At 38.9% G+C, this 25,653-nt stretch overlaps 1 pseudogene; it reads right to left on the bottom strand.

Annotated features, from left to right (window-relative positions):
- Positions 1 to 516: 516 nt before the first annotated feature.
- Positions 517 to 23,893, bottom strand: LOC148773087 (RNA-binding motif protein, X chromosome-like; annotated as a pseudogene).
- Between the last annotated feature and the right edge of the window lie 1,760 nt (positions 23,894 to 25,653).

Genomic DNA, 25,653 nt, shown 5'->3' with positions numbered 1-25,653 from the left:
TCCTTCAGGTTTTTAGAGCCTTGCCAAACCTTCTATACACTGCTTTCAAAAATAACATGTAATATTGTTAACCTAAATATAAAGCAGGTAAGGCTTGCAATGGAGAAATACCATACTGCTTAATTATGAATGCATTCGTGTGCAAAGACTACAAATGGAAACTTAAAGCAAACAGCACAATTCACCTTCTAAACAAGAAACAAGTGTTTTTATGCTCGTTTAACCCACCAGTAAAATAAACAATAACACTTTACAAAACATACTCAGAAAATTTAGACATTAAATTTAAAAATTTTAACTTCTATCTTTCAACCAGCAGTAACAAGTATGAAATTACTTTGAATAACTCTATTTTTCAACTTATCTGAATAATTCTATTTTTCAATTTATCTGAAAATTCATGGAGGGGAAAGTTTACAGCTCTTCCCTCCAAAACCAACGGTTTTCTTCAGCAATACTCAAGTACCAGTTAAAACAGAAACTCACAAAAAATTTTCCCATGCCAAGAAAACATTTTTAGTACCTGTTTCTGCCTATTCTTTCAGATCGGCTCCCCCCATGACCTCCCCTGGAAGCCTCACAACCTTAGCTACTGTATGACTCACGAGGAGGAGGGTACACCCTATCCTTGGAGGATGGAAACCCTTGTTCTTGTCTTCCGCCACGGTCACGACCACTTAAGTAGGTATCACTTCGGCTGCTTGAGTAACTTTTCCGACTTCCTCCATATCTGTCTCTTGTACTGCTATAATCATCATAGCGACTGCTTCTGCCGTAACTCAGAGGTGGACCTCTTCCTGATGGAGCACCACGGGAGCCCCCTGTGAAATCAGTAATTGGTAAAATTATAAAACTTTTCCCGTTACTTCTATAACATGACTGTAATGTACTAAATCTTTGAAAGGATAGCCTTTATCTGCCTCTGTGGTGAAGATATGAATTAGCAGCAGTGGTGAAGGGGCTTTCACACTTATTTAAAAGAGCAGTACTTTTTAGTTGCAGTAGTTGAGAAGGCAATGGCAACCCACTCCAGTACTCTTGCTTGGAAAATCCCATGGGTGGCGGAGCTTGGTAGGCTGCAGTCCATGGGGTCACTAAGAGTCGGACACATCTGAGCGACTTCACTTTCATGCACTGGAGAAGGAAATGGCAACCCACTCCAGTGTTCTTGCCTGGAGAATCCCAGGGACCGGGAAGACTGGTGGGCTGCTGTCTATGGAGTTGCACAGAGTCGGACACGACTGAAGTGACTTAGCAGGAGTTTAAATGTTAATTTTTTGGAAAAGACTAAAATTTTGAACTTCATAATGTTCCTATGCTTCATACTCTCAACAGCACTTTTGCTTTTAAAAATGTTACAATAATTTTTGTGATTAAAAAATGTGAGCTGCCAAATTATCCTTCATATCATTTGAAATGACAGATCAAAAATATTTCAAAGACCTTCAAACCAATCAATTAGGTAGAAATTACATTTTATTTTCTGAGAAAATAGAAGTAAACTTGAGTAAATGATGTAGATCTAGCATGTCAATTCTAATTTTGTCATTTGTAAGCTGTAACTGTACTCTTACCATAACTCTTGTATGAATCCCTGTAGGAGCCTCCACTTCGATGTTCAGAATAATCTCTATCACGGTTTCCACCGTAGCCATCACGATCACTACATTTAAGAGAATTAATGTTATAATTAACCATTTCCATAAGTTATTCGATTAAAAACAGAATTGTTTATAGTACCTATGTCCTCTAGAGGAATAATCATCTCGAGAACTTGAATGGCCATAATCACAGTATGCATAGTCTCTAGACGGTGGAGCATAATCCTCGGTGTCTCGCGAACTTGAATAATCTCTGCCTGAGAAACTTAAAACAAACAAACAAAATTAAATGATAAGAATTCAGAAAGAAAGTTTTAAATGTGCAAAGGACTTCAATATACTTTTCCTCAAGGAAGATATATAATTATGAACAAGAATATAAAACACTGCTTAACATAATTGTATTTTAGGGAAATACAGTTTCTCAATCCGAATGCGATATCTACTCTGCACCTAGCAGACAGGCTATATATAGAGAGATATTTTTTAATATAAAATATAAAACATCAAGTGTTTGTGAACATGCAGAGAAACTGAAATCCTGTGTGCGCATGGTAGAAATATAAAGCTGTGTCAGACTCTTAGAGACCTTGTGGACTGTAGCCCACCAGGCCCCTCTATTGATGGGACTTTCCAAGCAAGAATTTGCAGTAAGTTGCTGTTTTCTCATCCAGGCAATCTTCCCCACTTCGGGACTGAAACTGAGTCTCTTGCATTGGCAGCAGTGCAGTTATGGAGATGAACGGTTCCTTAAAATACTGAAGTTACTGTACGACCCAGGAATTCCAATTCAGAGTTTACACCAAGAATTGAAAACAGGCACTCCAATGTTTGTAAATATTAACTACAAAGATGGATAAACAAACCATGTTAACTATACATACAATGGTGTTAACCCCCACTCAAAAACTGAAGTACTGACTCATGCTTCAGCAAGGATTATCTTTGAAAACCCTCACACTAATGGAAAAGCCACATATTAAAGGTCACATATTGTTAGGGCTTCCCCGGTGGCTCAGTTGGTAAAGAATCCGAGTGCAATGTGGACAACCAGGGTTCAATCCCTCAGGAAGATCCTCTGCAGAAGGGAATGGCTACCCACTACAGTATTCTGGCCTGGAGAATTCCATGGATAGCGGAGCCTGGCAGGCTACAGTGAACGTATGATATATTCAGGATTAGGTAAATTTACAGACACATGATATAGGTGGGTGTTTACTAGGGATACAGGAGGATAAAAATGGGAGCAACTGCTTATGGATTTTGTTTTGGGGTGATTAACTATTTTGGAACTGAACAGAGAGAGTGGTTGTAGAATTCTGAGTATTTTAAATGCTACTGAATTGTTCACTTTTAAAATTTTGTTAGATAAATTTTACCTCAACAAAATGAACTATGACTTAAAAATGCATGTATTTTATTTTTCTTTAACTATCTTTAGTAGCACAACCATTATTTGGTGACACACAGTTATCTCTCCGAGAAGACATTGGCTCTCTATGAGGACCTCCTCTGTAATTTTCTCTCCGCAATACTGGACCTTTAATTTTAAAATGCTTACATAAGTATCTTAGAATTGAGAGTAATAGTTCAAAGAAAAAAAAAAATCAAAAGACTGGTATCTTTCCTCTCTCCAAAACAATTAAAAAAATCTACTTATAAAATCCCCTTAATGCACATTTAATTTGCTTTATACATGTAATTCCTGAACACTTTATTTTCTGACATCATCTGCTCCCTGTACATTTTGCATAATCCTTAAATTACAAGTAATAGAATCGCTCAAAACTTGAGTAAAATCTAATTAATTTTTGGAAACTATTATCACATATTCAATCACAAAGTAGCTGATTCTCTCCTAATGGTGATAAATTTAACATAAACCGCAACCTGAATTACTGACCTTTCTAAACATTAGTGCTTTTGAGTTCAACTACTTATTAGTAATAAAGGGCACACTTGAAAAATGCTGCCTCTTCCAAAACAGGAAACTAATTCCCATAAATAATGTTCACTTCTTGTGCTAATTCTTACTAATTCCTGGTGGTCAGACTTCTCTTGTTTTGTTTGCTTACTGGGCTAATAGTCTAGTGAAACTTTAGTTTTCTCAACTTCTTTACTATTTTGAAATCAATACCATATTACACTTGGCTTCAATAATAGTCTATACATAAAATGACAATTTGATAGTGATTCAAAGTTTTTAACTGTACCAGGAGTCAAACAACAAAGTAAAAATATGTCAAGAATCCAAACTAAAGTTAATATGGCAAATTTCAGTTAATGTTTATAATTACATGAACCAGGTAGCCAATATAACAGAGCTAAACGAGTCTACATTCCAAAATGCTGACTCATAGGATATTAGTTTTCATAAAAATACTTGACCTTGAAACTACATGAAAACTCCTACTAAGCAGCAAATGTTAGCAACTTAAAAAAAAAAATTCTGAGGAATTCTCTAGCAAGCTTCAGTTCAGTTCAGTCGCTCAGTCGTGTCCGACTCTCCGCGACCCCAAGAATCACAGCACGCCAGGCCTCCTTGTCCATCTCCAACTCCTAGAGTTCACTCAAACTCATGTCCATCAAGTTGGTGATGCCATCCAGCCATCTCATTCTCTGTTGTCCCCATCTCCTCCCACTCCCAATCCCTCCCAGCATTAGATTCTTTTCCAGTGAGTCAACTCATCGCATGAGGTGGCCAAAGTATTGCAGTTTCAGCTTTAGTATCAGTCCTTCCAATGAACACCCAGGATTGATCTCCTCCAGAATGGACTGCTTGGATCTCCTTGCAGTCCAAGGGACTCTCAAGAGTCTTCTCCAGCACCACACTTCAAAAGCATCAATTCTTCGGCAATCGGCTTTCTTCACAGTCCAACTCTCACATCCATACATGACCATGGGAAAAACCATAGCCCTGACTTGACGGACCCTGGTTGGCAAAGTAATGTCTCTGCTTTTTAATATGCTATCTAGGCTGGTCATAACTTTCCTTCCAAGGAGTAAGCGTCTTTTAATTTCCTGGCTGCAATCAGAATCTGCAGTGATTTTGGAGCCCCCCAAAATAAAGTCTGACACTGTTTCCACTGTTTCCCCATCTATTTCCCATGAAGTGATGGGACCAGATGCCATGATCTTCGTTTTCTGAATGTTGAGCTTCAAGCCAACCTTTTCACTCTCCTCTTTCACTTTTAGATTTAAAGGAAATGTCTTCCCCACTTCTATGTTAATCACCTACTACACATCTAAAATTAGATGCTAAAGAATTATTTTCCAGCTGTGAATCAACAAATAAACTAGTGATCAGTAAACATGTGCATCTTAAAGTTAAGCATTCATTTTAAAATTGCTCACTTTTACTAAGAAACAACAGTCCCTATATTATATAGCGTTTACCTTGTCCTTTCATTCCACTACTGGTTCGCCCTTGAGCAGAAGGAGCAGATATTTTAGGAGAAGGACCTTCACATCTTGAGGATGGCCCTCTTTTAGGTGGATAAGTTTCTCTTGAAGAGCTCATAGTGCGACTATATCCATTATCACCTGTATTTCAATGAAATCTTTTAAGTAGAATAAACATTAAGTTTCGCTTACTGTTTATAGATATTTACTAAAGAAGTACCATTGCCTTCAGCATTCGTATTTGCCTAAACCAATAAAACTAATTCCTCAAATGATACATCAGTTAGTACAATTCAGTTTGAAAAATTTACGAAATGAGTCAAGAACCACTGCTGTGATAGTAGTCTGAAGAGAATAAAGGAGGTGGAGAAAAACCAGGATAAAATAAATTTTTAAACACACTTGGAGGAAAATGGTAATAATTCATACTATTCTTGTATCAAAAAAGCTTTTTAAAAAAGTAACACAATAGGGCAGCGGTCCTAAGACAGCGAAGGAACAGAAGAGGGAGACCACTTCCTCCACAAATTCATCAAAAGAGCATTTGAACGCTGAGTAAATTCCACAAAACAACTTGTGAATGCCAGCAGAGGACATCAGGCACCCAGAAAATCAGCCCATTGTCTTCGAAAGGATATACAAAAGAGGTAAGGATGGAGATCTGTCCCAGAAAGGGAGTCTAAAAAAAGAAAGACGGATCCAAACACCAGGAAACATTCTCACTGGCGAGTCTGTGGCAAGCCTTGGAAACTCAGAGGGCAACATAACTGGGAGGAAAAATAAATAAATAATTAAAACCCACAGATTACATGCCCAATGGTAACTCCCAGTGAAGAAGCAGCACAGACGCCCATATCCGCCACTAGCAAGTGGGGGTTTGTCAGGGAGATGCGGGATGCATTGCTTAGAGTAAGGACCGGACCTGAAGGCCCCGAGGGCAATCTGAGGGAGCTAACTTGAGATAGCAAAGCAGACTGTGGGATAGATATCCTGCAAAAAGGCAAAAAGCCCAAACCTAAGACACCGCCAGACCTGCTCACAGAACAAAGGACTGAGCAACTTAGCCAGCTGCGGATGGCTAATCCCCCACCAAGACAGGCAGGAGAGGGCAAGCAGAGTTGTTTAAGGGGGCAATCAAGGCCCCACAGAGGCATCATCTACCAAACTGCAAGCAGGCTTCGATGATAACCAAGTTTTCTTGGGATTCTGGACGGTTGACAACAGCCTGAGAGGGTACGCCAGTTGTATACCCAGAAAACCGAGAAGCAGGGCCCGGGGAGGTGATAAGTCACAGCGACTGCGCTAGCCAAACACCTGGCCACCTGAGCTGCTCGGACTGGGGAAGGGCCCAATACGCAGGCCCAACCAAGTCTGCGCCTTTGAGGAGTACTACCTGAACCTGAGCGGCTTTGACCTGGGAAGTGCATGCTACCCAGGGCCTGCCTCAGACAGTTCCTGGCAGAGCAACCTAGAGCTTGAGGAGTATAGAGAGGGAAAGTACACACGCTGTGAGCGGGGGCAAACCCAGTGTGGCCAAGACACTGCGAGCACTCCCCACAAATGCCAGTGATATCTGTTTGCAGACTTCCTCCTTCCCCACAGCACGACTGAACGTGAGCCTAAAAAAGTGTCCACCACCGCCCCCTTGTGTCAGGGCAGAAGCTAGACACTGAAGAGAAGAACAAACAGAAGAAGCTAAAACAGAGGGAACCGCTTTGGAAGTGACAGATGGAGAAGTCTTGAGGCTACTGCAAGAATAAGACTGAAAACCAGAAGTAGGAGGCTTAAGTCCAAATCCTGAGAACAGCAGAGAACTCCTGACCCCATGGAACATTAAGCGATAGGAGCTCATCAAACACCTCTATACCTAAACTGAAACCAAGCACTACCCAAGGTTCAACAAGTTCCAGAGCAAGCACACAAAGTTCCAGAGCACAGCACACAAATTCTCCAGCCACACAGGAACATAGCCCTTAGCCTCAATATAGAGGCTGCCCAAAGTCACTCCAAACGCACTGACATCTCATAACACATTACTGGACACTTCATTGCACTCCGGAGAGAAGATATTAAGCCCCACCCACCAGAACACCGGCACAAGCTTCCCTAACCAGAAAACCTTGACAAGCCACACCGTGCAATCCCACCCACAGAGAGGAAACTTCATAATAAAGAGAACTCCACAAACAGACAGAAGACGGAAAGGCCACCCCACCCACAGCAATATAAGCAAGATGAAGCGTCAGAGAAATACCCAGAAAGTAAAGGAACAGGATAAATGCCCACCAACCCAAACAAAAGAGAAAGAGACAGGAATCTACCTGATAAAGAATTCTAAATGATAGTGAAAGTGATCCAAAATCTTGAAAACAAAATGGAGTTACAGATAATTAGCCTGGAGACAAGGATTGAGAAGATGAAAGAAAGGTTTAACAAGGACCTAGAAGAAATAAATAAGAGTCAATATATCATGAATAACACAATAAATGAGACCAAAACACTCTGGAGGGTATCAACAGTAGAATAACGGAGGCAGAAGATAGGATAAGTGAGCTAGAAGACAGAATGGCAGAAATAAATGAAACAGAGAGGAAAAAAAGTAAAACGAATTAAAACAAACGAGGACAATCTCAGAGACCTCTGGGACAATGTCAAATGCACCAAGATTCGAATCACAGGAGTACCAGAAGAAGAAGACAAAAAGACAGACCTGAGAAAATACTTGAGATAATAGTTGAAAACTCCCCTAAAATGGGGAAGGAAATAATCACCCAAGTCCAAGAAACCCAAAGAGTCCCAAACAGGATAAACCCAAGGTGAAACACCCCAAGACACATATTAATCAAATTAACAAAGATCAAACACAAAGAACAAATATTAAAAGCAGCAAGGGAAAAACAACAAATAACACACAAGGGGATTCCCATAAGGATAACAGCTGATCTTTCAAGAGAAACTCTTCAGGTCAGGACGGAATGGCAGGGCATACTGAATGTGTTGAAAGAAAATAACTTACAGCCCGGATTACCGTACCCAGCAGGGATCTCATTCAAATATGAAGGAGAAATCAAAAGCCTTACAGACAAGCAAAAGCTGAGAGAATTCATCACCATCAAACCAGCTCTCCAACAAATGCTAAAGGACCTTCTCTAGAAAGAACACAGAAAGAGTGTACAAACTCGAACCCAAAACAATAAAGTAAATGGCAATGGGATCATAGGTATCAATAATTCCCCTAAATGTCAATGGGTTGAATGCCCCAACCAAAAGACAAAGACTGGCTGAATGGATACAGAAACAAGACCCCTATAACCCCTATATATGTTGTCTACAAGAGACCCACCTCGAAACGAGGGACACATACAGACGGAAAGTGAAGGGCTGGAAAAAGATACTCCTCGCAGAGACCAAAACAAAGCAGGAGTAGCAATACTCATATCAGATAAAATACACTTTAAAACAAAGGCTGTGAAAAGAGGAAAAGAAGGACACTATATAATTATCAAAGGATCAATCCAAGAAGACATAACAATTATAAATATATATGCACCCAATATAGGAGCACCGCAATGTGTAAGATAACGCTAGCAATTGAGAGGGGAAATTAACAATAACACAATAAGAGTGGGAAACTTTAATACCCCACTCATACCTATGGATAGATCAACTAAACAGAAAATTAACAAGGGAACACAAACGTTAAATGATACATCAGACCAATTAGACCTAATTGATACCTATAGGATATTTAACCCCCAAACAATCAATTTCACCTTTTCCTCAAGTGCACACGGAACCTTCTCCAGGATAGATCATATCCTGGGTCATAAATCTAGCCTTGGTAAATTCAAAATAATTGAAATCATTCCAACCATTTTTTCTGACCACCATGCAGTAACATTAGCTCTCAGTTACAGGAGAAAATCTATTAAAAATGCCAACACATGGAGGCTGAAGAACACGCTGCTGAGTAACCAACAAATCGCAGAAGAAATCAAAATATGCACATAAACGAATGAAAATGAAAACATGACAACCCAAAACCTCTCGGACACTGTAAAAGCAGTGCTAAAGGGAAGGTTCATAGCAATACTGGCATACCTCAAGAAACAAGAAAAAAGTCAGCTAAATAACGTAACTCTACACCTAGAGTAATGAGACAAGGAAGAAATTAACAACCTCAGGGTGAGTAGAAGGAAAGAAATCTTAAAACTCAGGGCAGAAATAAATGCAAAAGAGACCAAAGCAAAAATCAACAAAGTCAAAAGCTGTTTTTTTTTGAGAGGGTAAATAAAGTTGACAGACCATTAGCCAGACTCATCAAGAAACAAAGGGAGAAAATCCAAATCAATAAAGTTAGAAATGAAAATGGAGAGATCACAACAGAGAACCCAGGAATACAAAGGACCATACGAGACTACTATCAGCAATTACAGGCCAATAAATGGACAACTTGGAAGAAATGGACACATTCTTAGAAAAGTACAACTTTCCAAAACTGAACCAGGAAGAAATAGAAAATCTTTAACAGACCCATCACAAGCACAGAAATGGAAACTGTAATCAGAAATCTTCCAGCAAACAAAAGCCCAGGACCAGACGGCTTCACAGATGAATTCTACCAAAATTTTAGAGAAGAGCTAAGGAAGGTTATGACCAACCTGGATAGTGTATTAAAAAGCAGAGACATTACTTTGCCAATTAAGGTACGCCTAGTCAAGGCTATGGTTTTTCCCGTGGTCATGTATGGATGTGAGAGTTGGACTGTGAAGAAAGCTGAGCACCAAAGAATTGATGCTTTTGAACTGTGGTGCTGGAGAAGACTCTTGAGAGTCCCTTGGACTGCAAGGAGAGCCAACCAGTCCATTCTAAAGGAGATCAATCCTGGGTGTTCATTGGAAGGACTGATGCTAAAGCTGAAACTCCAATACTCTGGCCACCTCATGCGAGACTTGACTCACTGGAAAAGAGTCTGATGCTGGGAGGGATTGGGGGTGGGAGGAGATGGGGACGACAGAGAATGAGATGGCTGGATGGCATCACCGACTCGGTGGACATGAGTTTGAGTGAACTCTGGGAGTTGGTGAAGGACAGGGAGGCCTGGCGTACTGTGATTCATGGGGTCGCAAAGAGTCGGACACGACTGAGTGACTGAACTGAACTGAACGTCTCTCCTGCTCAAATTCTTCCAGAAAACTGCAGACGAATGTAAACTTCCAAACTCCTTCTATGAGGCCACCATCACCCTAATACCAAAACCTGAAAAAGATACCTCAAAAAAAGAAAACTACAGGTCAATATCACTGATGAACATAGATATAAAAATCCTTAACAAAATTCTAACAATCAGAATCTAACAACACATTAAAAAGATCATACATCATGACCAAGTCGGCTTTATCCCAGGGATGCAAGTATTCTTCAGTATCCGCAAATCAATCAATGTAATACACCAAATGAACAAACTGAAAAATAAAAACTGTATGATTATCTCAATAGATGCAGAGAAAACCTTTGACAAAATTCAACATCCATTTATCATACAAACCCTCCAGAAGGTGGGAATAGAAGGAACATTCCTCCACATAATAAAAGCTATATATGACAAACCCACAGCAAACATTATCCTCAATGGTGAACACTTGAAAGCATCTCCCCTAAAGTCAGGAACAAGACAAGGGTGGCCACTCTTACCATTACTATTCAACATAGTTTTGGAAGTTTTGGCCACAGCAATCAGAGCAGAAAAAGACATCAAAGCATTCCAGATTGGAAAAGAATTAAAACTCTCACTATTTGCAGATGACATGATCCTCTACACAAAAAACCCTAAAGACTCTACCAGAAAACTACTAGAGCTAATCAATGAATATAGTAAAGTTTCAGGATATAAAATCAACACACGGAAATCCCTTGCATTCCTATACACTAATAATGAGAAAATAGAAAAAGAAATTAAGAAAACAATTCCATTCACCGTTCCAACGAAAAGCATAAAATCCTTAGGAATATACCTACCAAAAAAACCAAAAGGCCTATATATACAAAACTCTAAGACACTGGTGAAAGAAATCAAACAGGATACTAATAGATGGAGAAAATACCATGTTGGTGGGTTGGAAGAATCAATACTGTGAAAATGACTATACTGCCCAAAGTTATCTACAGAGTCAGTGCAATCCCTAACAAGCTACCAATGTTATTTTTCACAGAGCTAGAACAAATAATTTTACAATTTGTATGGAAGTACAAAAACATCGAACAGCCAAAGCAATCTTGAGAAAGAAGAAAGGGGGGAATCAATCCACCGGACTTTAGGCTGTATTACAAAGCCACAGTCATCAAGACAGTATGGTACTGGCATAAAGACAGAAATATAGAGCCATGGAACAAAATAGAGAGCCCAGAGATAAATCCACACACCGATGGACACCTCATCTTTGACAAAGGAGGCAAAGATATTCAATGGAGAAAAGAAAATCTCTGTAACAAGTGGTCCTGGGAAAACTGGTCATCTCCTTGTAAAAGAATGAAACTAGAACACTCCCTAACATCATATACAAAAATAAACTCAAAGTGGGTTAAAGACCTAAGGGGAAGACCAGAAACTATAAACTCCTAGAGGAGAACGTAGGCAAAACACTCTCTGACATAAATCACAGCAGGATCCTCCATGAACCACCTCACAGAATATTGGAAATAAAAGTAAAAATAAACTAAGAGGACCTAATTAAAATTAAAACCTTCTGCACAGCAAAGGAAACGATGAGCAAGGTGAAAATACAGCTTTCAGAATGCGAGAATATAATAGCAAATGAAGCAACTGACAAATAATTAATCTCCAAAATTTACAAGCAACACCTGTAGCTCAAATCCAGAAAAAATAAACGACCCAATCAAAAAATGGGCCAAAGAACTAAACAGACATTTCTCCAAAGAAGACAAACAGAAGGCTAACAAACATATGAAAAGATGCTCAATGTCACTTCTAATCAGAGAACTGAAAATCAAAATCACAATGAGGTGCCATTTCACCCCGGTCAGAATGGCTGCTATCCAAAATTCTACAAGCAAAAAAGCTGGAGAGGATGTGGAGAAAAGGGAACCCTCCTGCACTGTTGATGGGAATGCAAACTAGTGCAGCCACTATGGAGAAAAGTGGGGGATATTCCTTAAAAATCTGGAAATAGACCTGCCATACGACCCACCAATCTGACTCCTGGGCATACACACCGAGGAAACAAGAATTGGAAGAAACAAATGTACTCCAATGTTCAATGCAGCACTGTTTTTAACAGCCAGGACATGGAGGCAACCTAGATGTCCATCTGCAGACAAACGGATAATCACGCTGTGGTACATATACACAATGCCGTATTACTCAGCAATTAAAAGAATACACTTTAACCAGTTCTAATAAGGTGGATTAAACTGGAGCCTATTATACAGAGTGAACTGAGCCAGAAATAAAAACACCAACACGGTATACTAACACAAATATATGGAATTGAGAAAGATGGAAATAATAACATGGTATGCGACACAAAAGAGACACAGGCGTATAGAACAGTCTTATGGACTCTGTGGGAGAGGGTGAGGGACGGATGATTTGGGAGAATGGCAATGAAACATGTATATCATCATATGTGAAATGCATCGCCAGTCCAGCTTCGATCCATGATACAGGATGCTCGGGGCTGATGCACTGGGATGACTCTGAGGAATGATATGGGGAGGGAGGTGGGAGGGGAGTTCAAGATGGGAAACACATGTACAACCGGTGGATTCATGTCAGTGTATGGCAAAACCAATATAGTATTGGAAAGTAATTAGCCTCTTAATTAAAACTGTTTATAACAGATAAAAAAAGGATACATTTGAATCAATTCCAATGAGGTGGATGAAAATGGAGCTATTATACAGAGTGAAGTAAGCCAGAAAGAAAAAAAACCAATGCAGTATACGAACACAAATATATAGAATTTAGAAACATGGTAACGATAACCCTGTATGCGAGACAGCAAAAGAAACACAGATATATAGAACAGTCTTTTGGACTCTGTGGGTGAGGGAGAGGGTGCGATGATTTGGGAGAATGGCATGTGTATATAACCATATGGGAAATGAGTCACCAGTCCAGGTTCAATGCATTATACAGGATGATCGGGGCTGCTGCTCTGAGATCACCCAGATGAATGATGTGGGGAGGGAGGTGGAAGCAGGGTTCATGATAGGGAACACATGTACCCCCGGGGAAGATTCATGGCAATGTAAGGCAAAACCAATACAATATTGTAAAGCAATTCAGGTAAAGCAATTAGCGTGCAATTAAAATTAAATACATACATACATACATATATATATAAAGAATACATTTGAATCAGTTCTAATGAGGTGGATGAAACTGGAGCCTATTATACAGAGTGAAGTAAGCCAGAAAGATTAACACCAATACAGTATACAACACATATATTGGAATTCAAAATGATGGTAATGAGAACCCTGTATTCGAGACAGCAAAAGAGAAACAGAGATGTAGAACAGTCTTATGAAGTCTGTGGGAGAAGCCAAGGGTTGCATGATTTGGAGAATGGCATTGAGACATGTATGTCATGATATGGGAAAAGAATCACCAGTCCAAGTTCGATCCATGACACAGGATGCTCGGGGCTGGTGCACTGGGATGACCCTGAGGAATGATATGAGGAGGGAGGCGTGAGGGGATTTCAAGATGGGGACACATGTACAACCGGGTGGATTCGTGGCAGTGTATGGAAAAACCAATATAGAGTATTGGAAACTAATTAGCCTCTAATTGAAATTTTTTATAAACGATAAAACATGAATACATTTGAATCAGTTTTAATAAGGTGGATGAAACCTAAGCCTACTATACAGAGTGAAGTAAGCTAGAAAGAAAAACCAACACAGTATACTAACACATTTATATGGAATTTAGAAAGATGGTAACAATATCGCTTTATGCGAGACAGCAATAGAGACATAGATATAGAGAACAGTCTTATGGACTCAGAGGGAGAGACAAGCAAGGGATGATTTAGGAGAATGGCACTGAAACAAGTATGCCGACATACGTGAAATGAATCATCAGTCAGGTTTGATGCATGATACAGGATGCTCGGGGCTGGTGCACTGGGATGACTCAGAGGGATGATAAGGGGAGGGAGGTCGGAGGAGGGTTCAAGATGGGGAACACATGTACACCCAGGGCCGATTCATGTCAATGTATGGGAAAACGAATTCAATATTGTAAAGTATCAGCTTATAATTTAAATTTTAAAAAAGAATATATTTGAATCATTTCTAATGAGGCGGATGAAACTGGAGTCTATTATACAGATTAAAGTAAGCCTGAAATGAAAACACCAATACAATATACTAACACACACATATGGAAATTAGTAAGATGGGAACGATTACCCTGTATGTGAGACAGAAAAAGAGACACAGATATATACAACAGTCTATGGACTCTATGGGAGAGGGCGAGGGTGGGATACTTAAGAGAATGGCACTGAAACATGTATATTATCACATGGGAAATGAATCGTCAGTAGAGGTTCGATGCATCACACAGGATGCTCGGGACTGGTGCACTGGGTTGACCCAGATGGATGATATGGGGAGGGAAGTTCGGCGCGGGGCGGGGGGTTCAAGATGTGGAACACCTGTGCACTCGGGGCAGAATCATGTCAATGTACAGCAACACCAATAAAATATTGTGAAGTAATTCGCCTCCAATAAAAATATTTTTTTAGAAAAAGTATACATTTGCATCAGTGGAGAAGGAAAGGGTAGCCCACTCCAGTATTCTTGCCTGGAGAATCCCATGGACGGAGAAGCCTGGTAGGCTACAGTCCACGGGTCGTAAAAGCGTTGGACAGGACTGAGTGACTGAACGGAACGGACGGAATGAGGTGGTTGAAACTGGAGCTTATTATACAGTGAGAAGTAAGCCAGAAAGAAAAACACCAATACGGTATACTAACACATTTATACGGAATTTATAAAGATGGTAATGATGACCCTGTACGCGAGTCAGCAAGAGTCACAGATATATAGAACAGTCTTATGGAATCTGTGGGAGAAGTCACGGGTGGGATGATTTGGGAGAATGGCACAGAAACATGTATATTATCATATGTGAAACGAATTGCCAGTCCAGGTTCAATGAATGATACAAGATGCTCGGGACTGGTGCACTGGGAAAACCCAGAGGAATGATACTGCGAAGAGGGAGGGGGTTCAAGATGGGGAACACATGTACACTGGGGCATATTCATGTCAATGTATGGCAAAACCACTACAATATTGTAAAATAAATAGCCTCCAGTTAAAATTTAGAAAATGACTACACTGAATCAGTTCTAATGAGGTGGTTGAAACTGGAGCCAATTATAGTGTGAAGTAACCCAGAAAGAAAAACACCAATATAGTTTACTAATCATATATATGGAATTGAGAAAGATGGTAACGATACCCTATATGTAAGACAACAAAAGAGACTCAGATATATACAACAGTCTTATGGACTCCGAGGAAGAGGGCAAGGGAGGGATGATTTGGGAGAATGGCATTGAAACATGTATATTATCACAGGTGAAATGAATCTCCTCCACTCAGGTTTGATGCATGATACAGATTCCTCAGGGCTGGTGCACTGGGATGATTCAAAGGGATATTATCAGGAGGGAGATGGGTTCAAGATGGGAAATACAGGTACACCCAGGGCAGATTCATGGCAAAGTATGGCAAAACCAATACAATATTGTAAAGTAATCAGCCTCCAATTAAAATTTTTTGAAAAGATTAAAAAAAAAGAATACATTTAAATCACTTCTACTGAGGTGGATGAAACTTCAGCATATTTTACACAGTGAATTAAGCCAGAAAGAAATACACCAAAACAGTACACTAACACATATATATGGAATTTAGAAAGATGGTAACCATAACCCTGTATGCGAGACAGTAAAAGAGACACAGATGTATAGAAGAGTCTTATGGACTCTGAAGGAAGGGCAAATTTGGGATGATTTGGGAGAATGGCATTGAAACATGTACATTATCATATGTGAAATAAATCCCCAACCCAGGTTTGATGAATGAAACAGGATGCCCGGGGCTATCGCACTGCGATGACCCCAAGGGATGATATGGGGAGGGAGGTCGGAGGGGGGTTCAAGATGGGGAACACATGTACATCCGGGGCGGATTCATGTCAATGTAAGACAAATACAACACAATATTGTAGACTAATTAGCCTCCAATTAAAATTTTTCAGAAAAGATAAAAAAAAAGTAACACATTTGAATCAGTTCTAATGAGGTGGACGAAACTGGAACCTATTATACATAGTGACGTAAGCCAGAAAGAAATACACCGATACAGTGTATTAAAGCATATATATGGAATTTAGAAAGATAGTAACAATAACCCTGTCTGCGTGACATCAAAAGAGATACAGATATCTGTTACTGTTACTATACAACAGTCTTATGGACTCTGTGGGAGAGGGAAATGGTGGGGTGATTTGGAAGAATGGCATAGAAACATGTATATTATCATATGTGAAACGAACTGCCAGTCCAGGTTCGAAACATCTTATAGGAAACTCGGGGTTGGTGCTCTGGAATGACCCAGAGGAATGATATGGGGAGGGAGGCGGGAGGGGGATTCAAGATGGGGAATGCATGTTCAGCCAGGGCAGATTCATGTCAAAGTATGGCAAAACAAATACAATATTTTAATTAGCTTCTAAGTAAAGTTTGTTTTTTTCTTTTTAAGATTAAAAAAAAGAGAATACATTTGAATCAGTCTAAATGAGGTGGATGAAACTGGGGCCGATTATACAGAGGGAAGTAACCCAGAAAGAAAAACACCAATACAGTATACTAACGCATATCTATGGAATTTAGAAAGATGGTAAAAACAGCCCTGTATGCGTGACATCAAAAGAGACACAGATATATACAACAATCTTATGGACTCAGTGGGTGAGGGAGAGGGTGGGATGATTTCACAGAATGGTATTGAAACATGTATATTATCATATGAGAAACGAATAGCTAGTCCAGGTTCGATGCATGATACAGGATGCTTGGGGCTGGTCCTCTGGGATGACCCAGAGGAATGACATGTGGATGGAAGTGGGAGAGGGGTTTAAGATGGGATACACAAGTACACCCAGGGAAGATTCATGGCAATGTAAGGCAAAACCAATACAATATTTTAAATAATTAGCCTCCAATTAAAATTAAAATTAAATATATATATATAAATATATATAACATTGAATCAGTTCTAATGAGGTGGATGAAACTGGAGCCTATTATACAGAGTGAAGTAAGCCAGAAGGAAAAACACCAACACAGTTTACTAACACATTTATATGGAATTTAAAAAAGATAGTAACAATATCCCTTTATGCGAGATAGCAAAAGAAACACATATATAGAACAGTCTTATGGACTCTGTGGGAGAGGGCGAAGTTGGGATGATATGGATGGATGGCACTGAAACATGTATATTATCATATGTGAAATGAATTTCCAGTCCAGGTTCGATGCATGAAACAGGATTCTCTGGGCTGGGGCACAGGGATGACCCAGAGGGATGATATAAGGATGGAGGAGGGAGGGTGTGTTCAAGATCGGGAAGACATGTATGTCTGGAGCAGATTCATATCAGTGAAAGGCAAAACCAATACAATATTGTAAATTAGCCTCCAATTAAATTGTTTTAAAAAATAAAAAAAAAGAAGCAATTTGTAACTGTTCTAAAGACGTTGATGAATATGGAGCATATTATACAGAGTGAAGTAAGTCAGAATGTAAAACACCAATACAGTATACTAACACATATATATGAAATTTAGAAAGATTTTAATGAAACTCTTGTATGCGAGACAGCAAAAGAGACACAGATATATAGAACAATCTTATGGACTCTGTAGGAAACGGCAAGGGGGGATGATGTAGGAGAATGGCATTGAAACATGTATATTAATATATGTGAAAATGAATCGGCCATCCAGGTTCAATGCATGGTACAGGATGCTCGGGACAGGTGCTCTGGGATAACCCAGAGGGATGATATGGGGACAGAGGTGGAAGGGGTTTCAAGATGGGGAACTTATGTACACCCGGGACAGATGCATGTCAACATATGGCAAAACATATACAATATTCAAAAGTCATTAGCCTCCAGTTAAAACAATATATATATAAGAATACATTTGAATCAGTTCTAATGAGGTGGATGAAACTGGAGCCTATTCCACAGAGTGAAGTAAGCCAGAAAGAAAAACACCAATACAGTATACTAGTCCATATATATGGAATTTAGAAAGATAGTAACAATAATCCTGTATGTGAGACAGCAAAAGAGACACAGATATACAGAACAGTTTTATGGACTCTGAGGGAGAGGGAGAGGGTGGGATGACTTGGGAGAATGGCATTAAAACATGTGTATTATCGTATGTGATATGAATCTCCAGTCCAGGTTCAATGCATGATACGGGATGCTCGGAGCTTATGCACTGGGATGACCCAGAGGAATGATATAGGTTGGAGATGGGAGAGGGGTTCAAGTTGGGAAAGACATGAACACCCAGGGCAGATGCATGTCAATGTACAGAAAACCAATACAATATAGTAAAATAATTAGCCTCCAAATAAAATTTTTTAAAAATATTAAAAAAGGGAAAAAAATTACAATTGAATCAGTTCTATGAGGCGGATGAAACTGGAGCCTATTATACAGAGTGAAGTAAGCCAGAAAGAAAAACTCCAGCACAGTATACCAACACATATATATGGAATGTAGAAAGATGGTAACAATAACCCTGTATACGAGACAGCAAAAGAGACACAGATATATACACCAGTTACGGACCCCGTGGGTGACGGTGGGATACTTGGGAGAACGGCACTGAAACATGTATATCATCATAGGTGAAACTAATCGGCAGTCTAGGTTCCATGCATGATACAGGATATTCGGGGCTGGTGCACTGGGATGCTCCAGAGGAATGATATGCGTAGGGAAGTGGGACGGGGGTTCAAGATGGGGAACACATGTACACCCGGGTAGTTTCATGTCAATGTATGGCAAAACCAAAACAATAGTGTAATTGGCCTCCAATTAAAATTAACATAATAAAAAAAGAATGCATCTGAATCAGTTCTAATCGGTGGATGAAACCGGAGCCTATTATACAGAGTGAAGTAAGCCAGAAAGAAAAACACCAATACAGGATACTAACACATACATAGGGAATTTAGAAAGACAATAAAGATAACCCTGTGTGTGAGACAGCAATAGAGACACAGGGCTGGTTGGGATGAATGGGGAGATTGGCACTGAAACGTATATTATCATATGTAAAATGAATTGCCAGTCTAGGTTCGATGCAAGATACAGGAAGCTCGGGGTTGGTGCTCTGGGATGACCCATAGGAATGATATGGGGAGGGATGTGGGAGGGGCATTCAAGATTGGGAACACATGTACTCCCAGGGTGGATTCATGCCAAGTATGGGACAACCAATACAATAATGTAAATTAAAAAAAAAACATGTCACAAAGCTATTTGTACCTCATAGAGAAAGAGAGAATATTTTACATGAAATATACATTGATTTGAATCTATCCAAATATTAAGTCCCAATGTTGCACAAGTGAAACTAATCCATTCTTTTAAATAAACTATACTTCAAATAAATAAAATGTAACAATAATTAAGTCAAAACAATAAAAATATGCACCTAAAAATACAAACAACACCTTTCATAGGAAAATATGCAACTTTTCAAACAACCATGGATACATATATAATTCGATAAAAAACAAAAAATCCTGCTTATAATTGAATTCACACAGATCAATTCTGTTTTGTTCAAGTATAACCTTTAGTGTTAATTTTGAGTAAAAGGCTATGTTCTGTTCAAGTTTAACAGACGTTAAAAATGCATGGTATGCAATGAAAAATTATCTTTTTATCTAACTAGAAAAATGTTGACAGATATATTCCAATTACACTTGGCAGAGTATAAGCTAGTAAACTTTTCCCCTCACCTCTTGAGAAAACAACAGAACTGTGTGATCTTATAATGAACACACGCTGTAACTGAACTTAAGGTTTTCTAAAAATGGCACATCTGGTTGTTAAAACCAGAAGTGAAATTTTTTAAAGATTTGCTACTGTTAGTAGAAGAGACAAAGTTCGTTAAATATATGGAAGTTTATGAATGGAAAGTGACTCCCTTCTTCTATCTTACCAAGTAAAAACTTCTTTGAAAATCTCATATTACCATTTTCAATAACTCACTGTTCTCTAACACACACAAACATGTAAATATATATGTTTTGTATGTAAATATACATACAAAACAGATGCTTTTACATCTGCATCAAAGACAACTTTTCCAAAATGCAAATTATACTACAACAGAACCCAGGAACAAAAGCACCATATCAAAATGACAGTGGATATTTGCATAGATTTGTCTGCACATTTATGCTCAAGACAAACACTATAAGGTCAGTCCAAAAATATGGAATTTTCACCCCTGAACTGTGGTTATCTGTTATGTAATCTTGAAAATTATCCAGTACTTTTTACAATACAGTAGGACTACTCTCAAAGTATATCAACGTAGTTTTAATTCTTTAAATAAAGTTATTTGCTGTAAGCTGGAAAATTCTAATGTATGATCAACAGAAATGAATTCTGTAGAAAAACTCATAAAGAGGCATCAATAACAATGGTTAAAAAAAACTTAACAAAATTTAAGTGATTTCCCTGTAAGACGATAAACATTTTTTGCACATACGTAATTTTAAAACTACGACAATTCTTTACAACTTAGAAATAATTTTGATTATCAAGAATGGTAATTTCTCACCTAATATATTCTTATCGATTATTCTGCTCATTACCAATGCAATAAAAATTAAGGTTTACTAGATGTTCAAACTTAACAGGTTTTCAGTGCTATGGCATCCTTATATTTTAATACATTACCAAAGTGTCCTCCTTGAGACACACGCCCTCTTGCTCCTCCTCCTTTTTCACATCTCAGATTTCTCGGATGGCCCCTTTTTCTTGCAGGAGGTTGAGATCTCAGTTTACCACCACTTTCAAATGATGGCTTATTGGCTTGTTCTACTTTAATTGTTTTTCCATCCAAAAACTAAAAGATTAAGTACAGCATCACTAATGTTACATAAAATTTAACTTATTGTTGTAATGAGTTAAATCAGTATTTTTTCCCCAAAAGCAAACATTTTTTTCCTGAAATGACTGTGTCCTTCCACATGATGAACATGACTTAATTGGCAATTGCCCTTCGTAAGTCATCCACCACAAAGCATATGCATTTACTATCAGAATTTCCTGAAAGGTTCTCTGGTATTAAAAGATGTGTATCTCTCCATTACCATGAAAAAGCACACATTTTTATTTTCTGTAACGTGCTTCATTTTAGTAATTTTTCCATTTAAAATTTGTTTCCCAAGGGTATGTAAAAGCATGCATATTACTTACAGTATTTACTCAAAATTATTGTTCCTATCATAATTACATTTTAGCATTTGTTCTATTAGACACAAACATAAAGAAAATTTCTCAATATAAGTGCTGCTCTGTATTTGCTCCAGTTCTATTAATTTTCTTCCTTTTTCTTTTTTAAAACTAGGGTCCTTATTTGGTCTTTAACATTTCTTGCCTTACACAACTGTTTTATTTTGTGTTCCCAAATAGTTACCGTAATGCTACTTCATATTTTTCAGAAATGCTTAAACTTAATTGATCTTCCAATATCTGCCTTAATCTTTTACAGAGACCAAAGGGAGTTTTGAAAACCCAGCAGGAATCATACTATATAGACTCTTGTTATTTCATATTATTTTTGGAAAATAATTTTAAATCCTAAATTCCTACCAGGACTTCTGGCTGAAATGGGCTCTAGCTCAATATAATCAGCCTCAAAAGCCATGTTTTCCCATCTTAGGTCTTATTTTCTATTTTTTGGTTCAAAATATTTTCCACAAATTCATGCACTGCCTCCTTCCCAACGCAGGATTTAGCTTACATTCCTAGATATACCTAAAAATAGTATCCAAAACCCAATAAGCTCTACCAAAATTACTACTTCATTTTCCTTAACATTTCTGCATGTGAAATTAATGTTTCCTCTCGTACATCTTTTCCCTTCACCCTAGAATACCAGTGCTCAAGAAAATAAATACTTTGTCTCATCCATAACCATTAGTCAGCTGCTAAATACAATCAATGCCTTACAATATAACACCTATTGAATAAAGAATAATTCAAGTGTAATTTCAGATTACATGTTCCTGTGGCTAGACAACTAGAACAAATTAAAAAAACAGCAATTAGTTACCATCAAGTAGTCTCAAGGAAACTTTATCTCTGTGACCCAAAGCTGGGTCAAACTTAACTTTTAGGTATTACCATATCTGAAAAATGAAAGTACAAGGGTCAGCTTGTGCCACATGCCTGAAATATACTAGAACCATAACTATAGATAATAGGGAATTAATGTAGTCACACTAAGGGAATGTAGAAGCTTTAGAGATAATTTAACAATTAACAGGATATCATGAGTACAAAAGCCCATGACCCACAATACAAAATGGGGGAAATAGACTTTTTTATTTAATATAACAATCCACAGAGGGGGAAATCCTGGAGCAAACACAGTGCTCTGTAACTAGCTAAAGAAGTGGGATGCTTATGGCTGATTCATGCTGATAGACTGCAAGAAACCAACACAATATTGTAAAGCAATTCTCCAATGTTTAAAAACAGTTCTGCCTCTAAGGGACAAATTTTTATTCGTAACACTGAAACAGTGAAGACTGACTTAAATAGAAAATGCCAAGACTTAAAATACAGAATGGAATACCGGTAGAGTGCTGAAGGTTAAAACCTATTTGTGTTTACACTTGAATGCTAATAGAAGACAGATTTAATCTATTTTGTTACTGCTGGGTATTAACTTCAATCTCTTCCCAACCAGAGGATCCAGTGTTTATGTCACAAAAGGAGAGTGAAGCCTTCAGTCAGTTCAGTTCAGTCGCTCAGTCGTGTCCGACTCTCCGCGACCCCATGAATCACAGCACGCCAGGCCTCCCTGTCCATCACCAACTCCCGGAGTACACTCAAACTCATGTCCACAGAGTCGGTGATGCCATCCAGCCATCTCATTCTCCGTCGTCCCCTTCTCCTCCCGCCCCCAACCTTTCCCAGCATCAGAGTCTTTTCCAGTGAGTAATATACATAAATCTTTTTAATTTAAAATGTCACATAAAACTGAACTTTATTGTTTTCAAAATAATCACTCCTTTGACGCTTTCTCATAAGACCCCTTTAACATACTTGAATGTTATCAATAGAGTAGAAACTTTTGAAAGTTACTTAAAAGCAACAAAAATCTATATATTATTTTATATATGATATAAAAACACCACACAATTTGATTTTTATGTATAGCCTCTAGTATTTTAAAAACTAACAGTAAATAATCTCAAGAATTCTACAATTACCATATCTTATTCTATTTCATGTCCCAGGACCATTAGTACATTTTAAAAGCACTCTTTTCTTCCCTTTTCAGTAAGAGGAGACCCTTTCACTGACTGCCAAGTGCTTAATCAATTAAAAAAAAAAATCTCAAACTACTCAAAGTATACACATGCTTTAACGACTTAATGTATATTGATTCTACAGTTACCTTCCATAATGTGACCGTATTTCCCAAAATCAGCTTCAAGAGACTTCTCCGTTGTTTCAGCACTGAGGCCTCCTATGAAGAGTTTTCCAGGCCTATCTGCTTCCATCGTTTTACTGTTAGGTGGCAAAAAATATGCCAAAAAACTAATTATGAGCCAAAATGTTCAAGTGTCATTAAAAAAAAAAAAAAACTTAACTTTAAAAAATGTTTACTAAAAAGACAAGGAAACTTGTAACGCAAAAAGGAAAACAAGCGCTGAACTAACGAATGACGTTTTTTACAGATGACAAAAGCCTGGAAGTTTAAATTACATTAGACGGCTGCTGTAAATCTCTTTTGAGCTGCATTATTTAAAGGTTTCACTCATTAAAACCTAAATACTGTATCTAAGTTTTATAACATGTGCATAAAATATACTAAACAGATTTTCAAATTTCCTCCATTTTCTCACGTTTATATTAATTACCCTACAAATTATCTTTAAAATACACTTACATTCAAAAACTTCTGCAATACTAAGTCATAAAAGCCACAAAAGAATAAAATACTTTGTTGAGGGAAATTTAACCTGTGGGTTTTTGTGGTAGAGTAAGAATCATGGCGTCAAACTGAATAATGTTAACTTTTACGAACATTAAAATTTGACCGTTTTTGTTAAAATAATCAACAGTTCGACATTTGAAAACTTTAAAGTCATGTAAGTAAAATGGTTAGGTATATTGGTTAAGTTTTCCAACTACTGTCACTATCTCGGAGAAAAACTGTTTAAAGAAGTGCACGTGAAACCAAACGGAGCCTCGGCTGTTACATCGCGATGCACAATTTGCACACCCAAGGCAAGGGAGAAAACCTAAGTTATACACCAAAGCAATATCCCACGACTAGCAGCCGGAAGCCGAGAGAGAAAAGCTGGATTACACACCAAAGCAACAGGCCCCACAACTAGCAGCCCCAAGCCAAGGGAGAAAAGCCGGTTTGCACACTGAAGCAACAGTCTAGCGCACTAGCCGCCCCAAGCCAACATGGGTGGGGAGGTGCGGGGGCGGACCGAATTACACACCAGTGCAACATTCAGCCCGGAGAAGGAAATGGCAACCCACTCCATTGTTCTTGCCTGGAGAATCTCAGGGATGGCAGAGTCTGGTGGGCTGCCGTCTATGAGGTCGTTCAGAGTCGGACATGACTGAAGCGACTTAGCAGCAGCAGCAGCAGCCCCCAGCAGAGGGAGAAAAGCCGCGTTACCCACCAAAGCCGCATTCCGCACAACGACCAGCCCCAAGCCAATGTAAAAAAGCCGAATTACACACCAGAGCAACCTTCTGCACGATTAGCAGACCCCAGCGAAGAGAAAAAACACGTATTACACACCGAAGAGGCAATTCGCCCAACAGGCCCAAGGCAACCGAAAAAAAGGCGCATTATTCACCAAAGCAACATTCTGCAAGACTAGCGGCCCCAAGTGGAGAGAAAAAAAGCCGCACCAAGGCAATATTTCGCGAGCAACCAAAGCAAACTTCCACATGACTGCTGCTGCTGCTGCTGCTGCTAAGTCACTTCAGTCGTGTCCGACTCTGTGTGACCCCACAGACGGAAGTCCGCCAGGCTCCCCCGTCCCTGGGATTCTCCAGGCAAGAACACTGGAGGGGGTTGCCATTTCCTTCTCCAATGTGTGAAAGTGAAAAGTGAAAGTGAAGTCGCTCAGTCGTGTCTGACCCTTAGCGACCCCACGGACTGCAGCCTACCAGGCTCCTCCATCCATGGGATTTTCTAGGCAAGTGTACTGGAGTGGCTTGCCATTGCCTTCTAGCGAGTTCATTTCTACTTTTCACTTTCACACATTGGAGAAGGAAATGGCAACCCACTCCA

This window comes from Moschus berezovskii, chromosome Y, assembly GCF_049115385.1.
Source record: "Moschus berezovskii isolate FMDL1 chromosome Y, NW_MosBer_1.0, whole genome shotgun sequence".
Lineage (NCBI taxonomy): Eukaryota > Metazoa > Chordata > Mammalia > Artiodactyla > Moschidae > Moschus > Moschus berezovskii.
The sequence above is the reverse complement of the archived record's forward strand: the minus strand, read 5'-3'. Positions and strand labels throughout refer to the sequence as shown.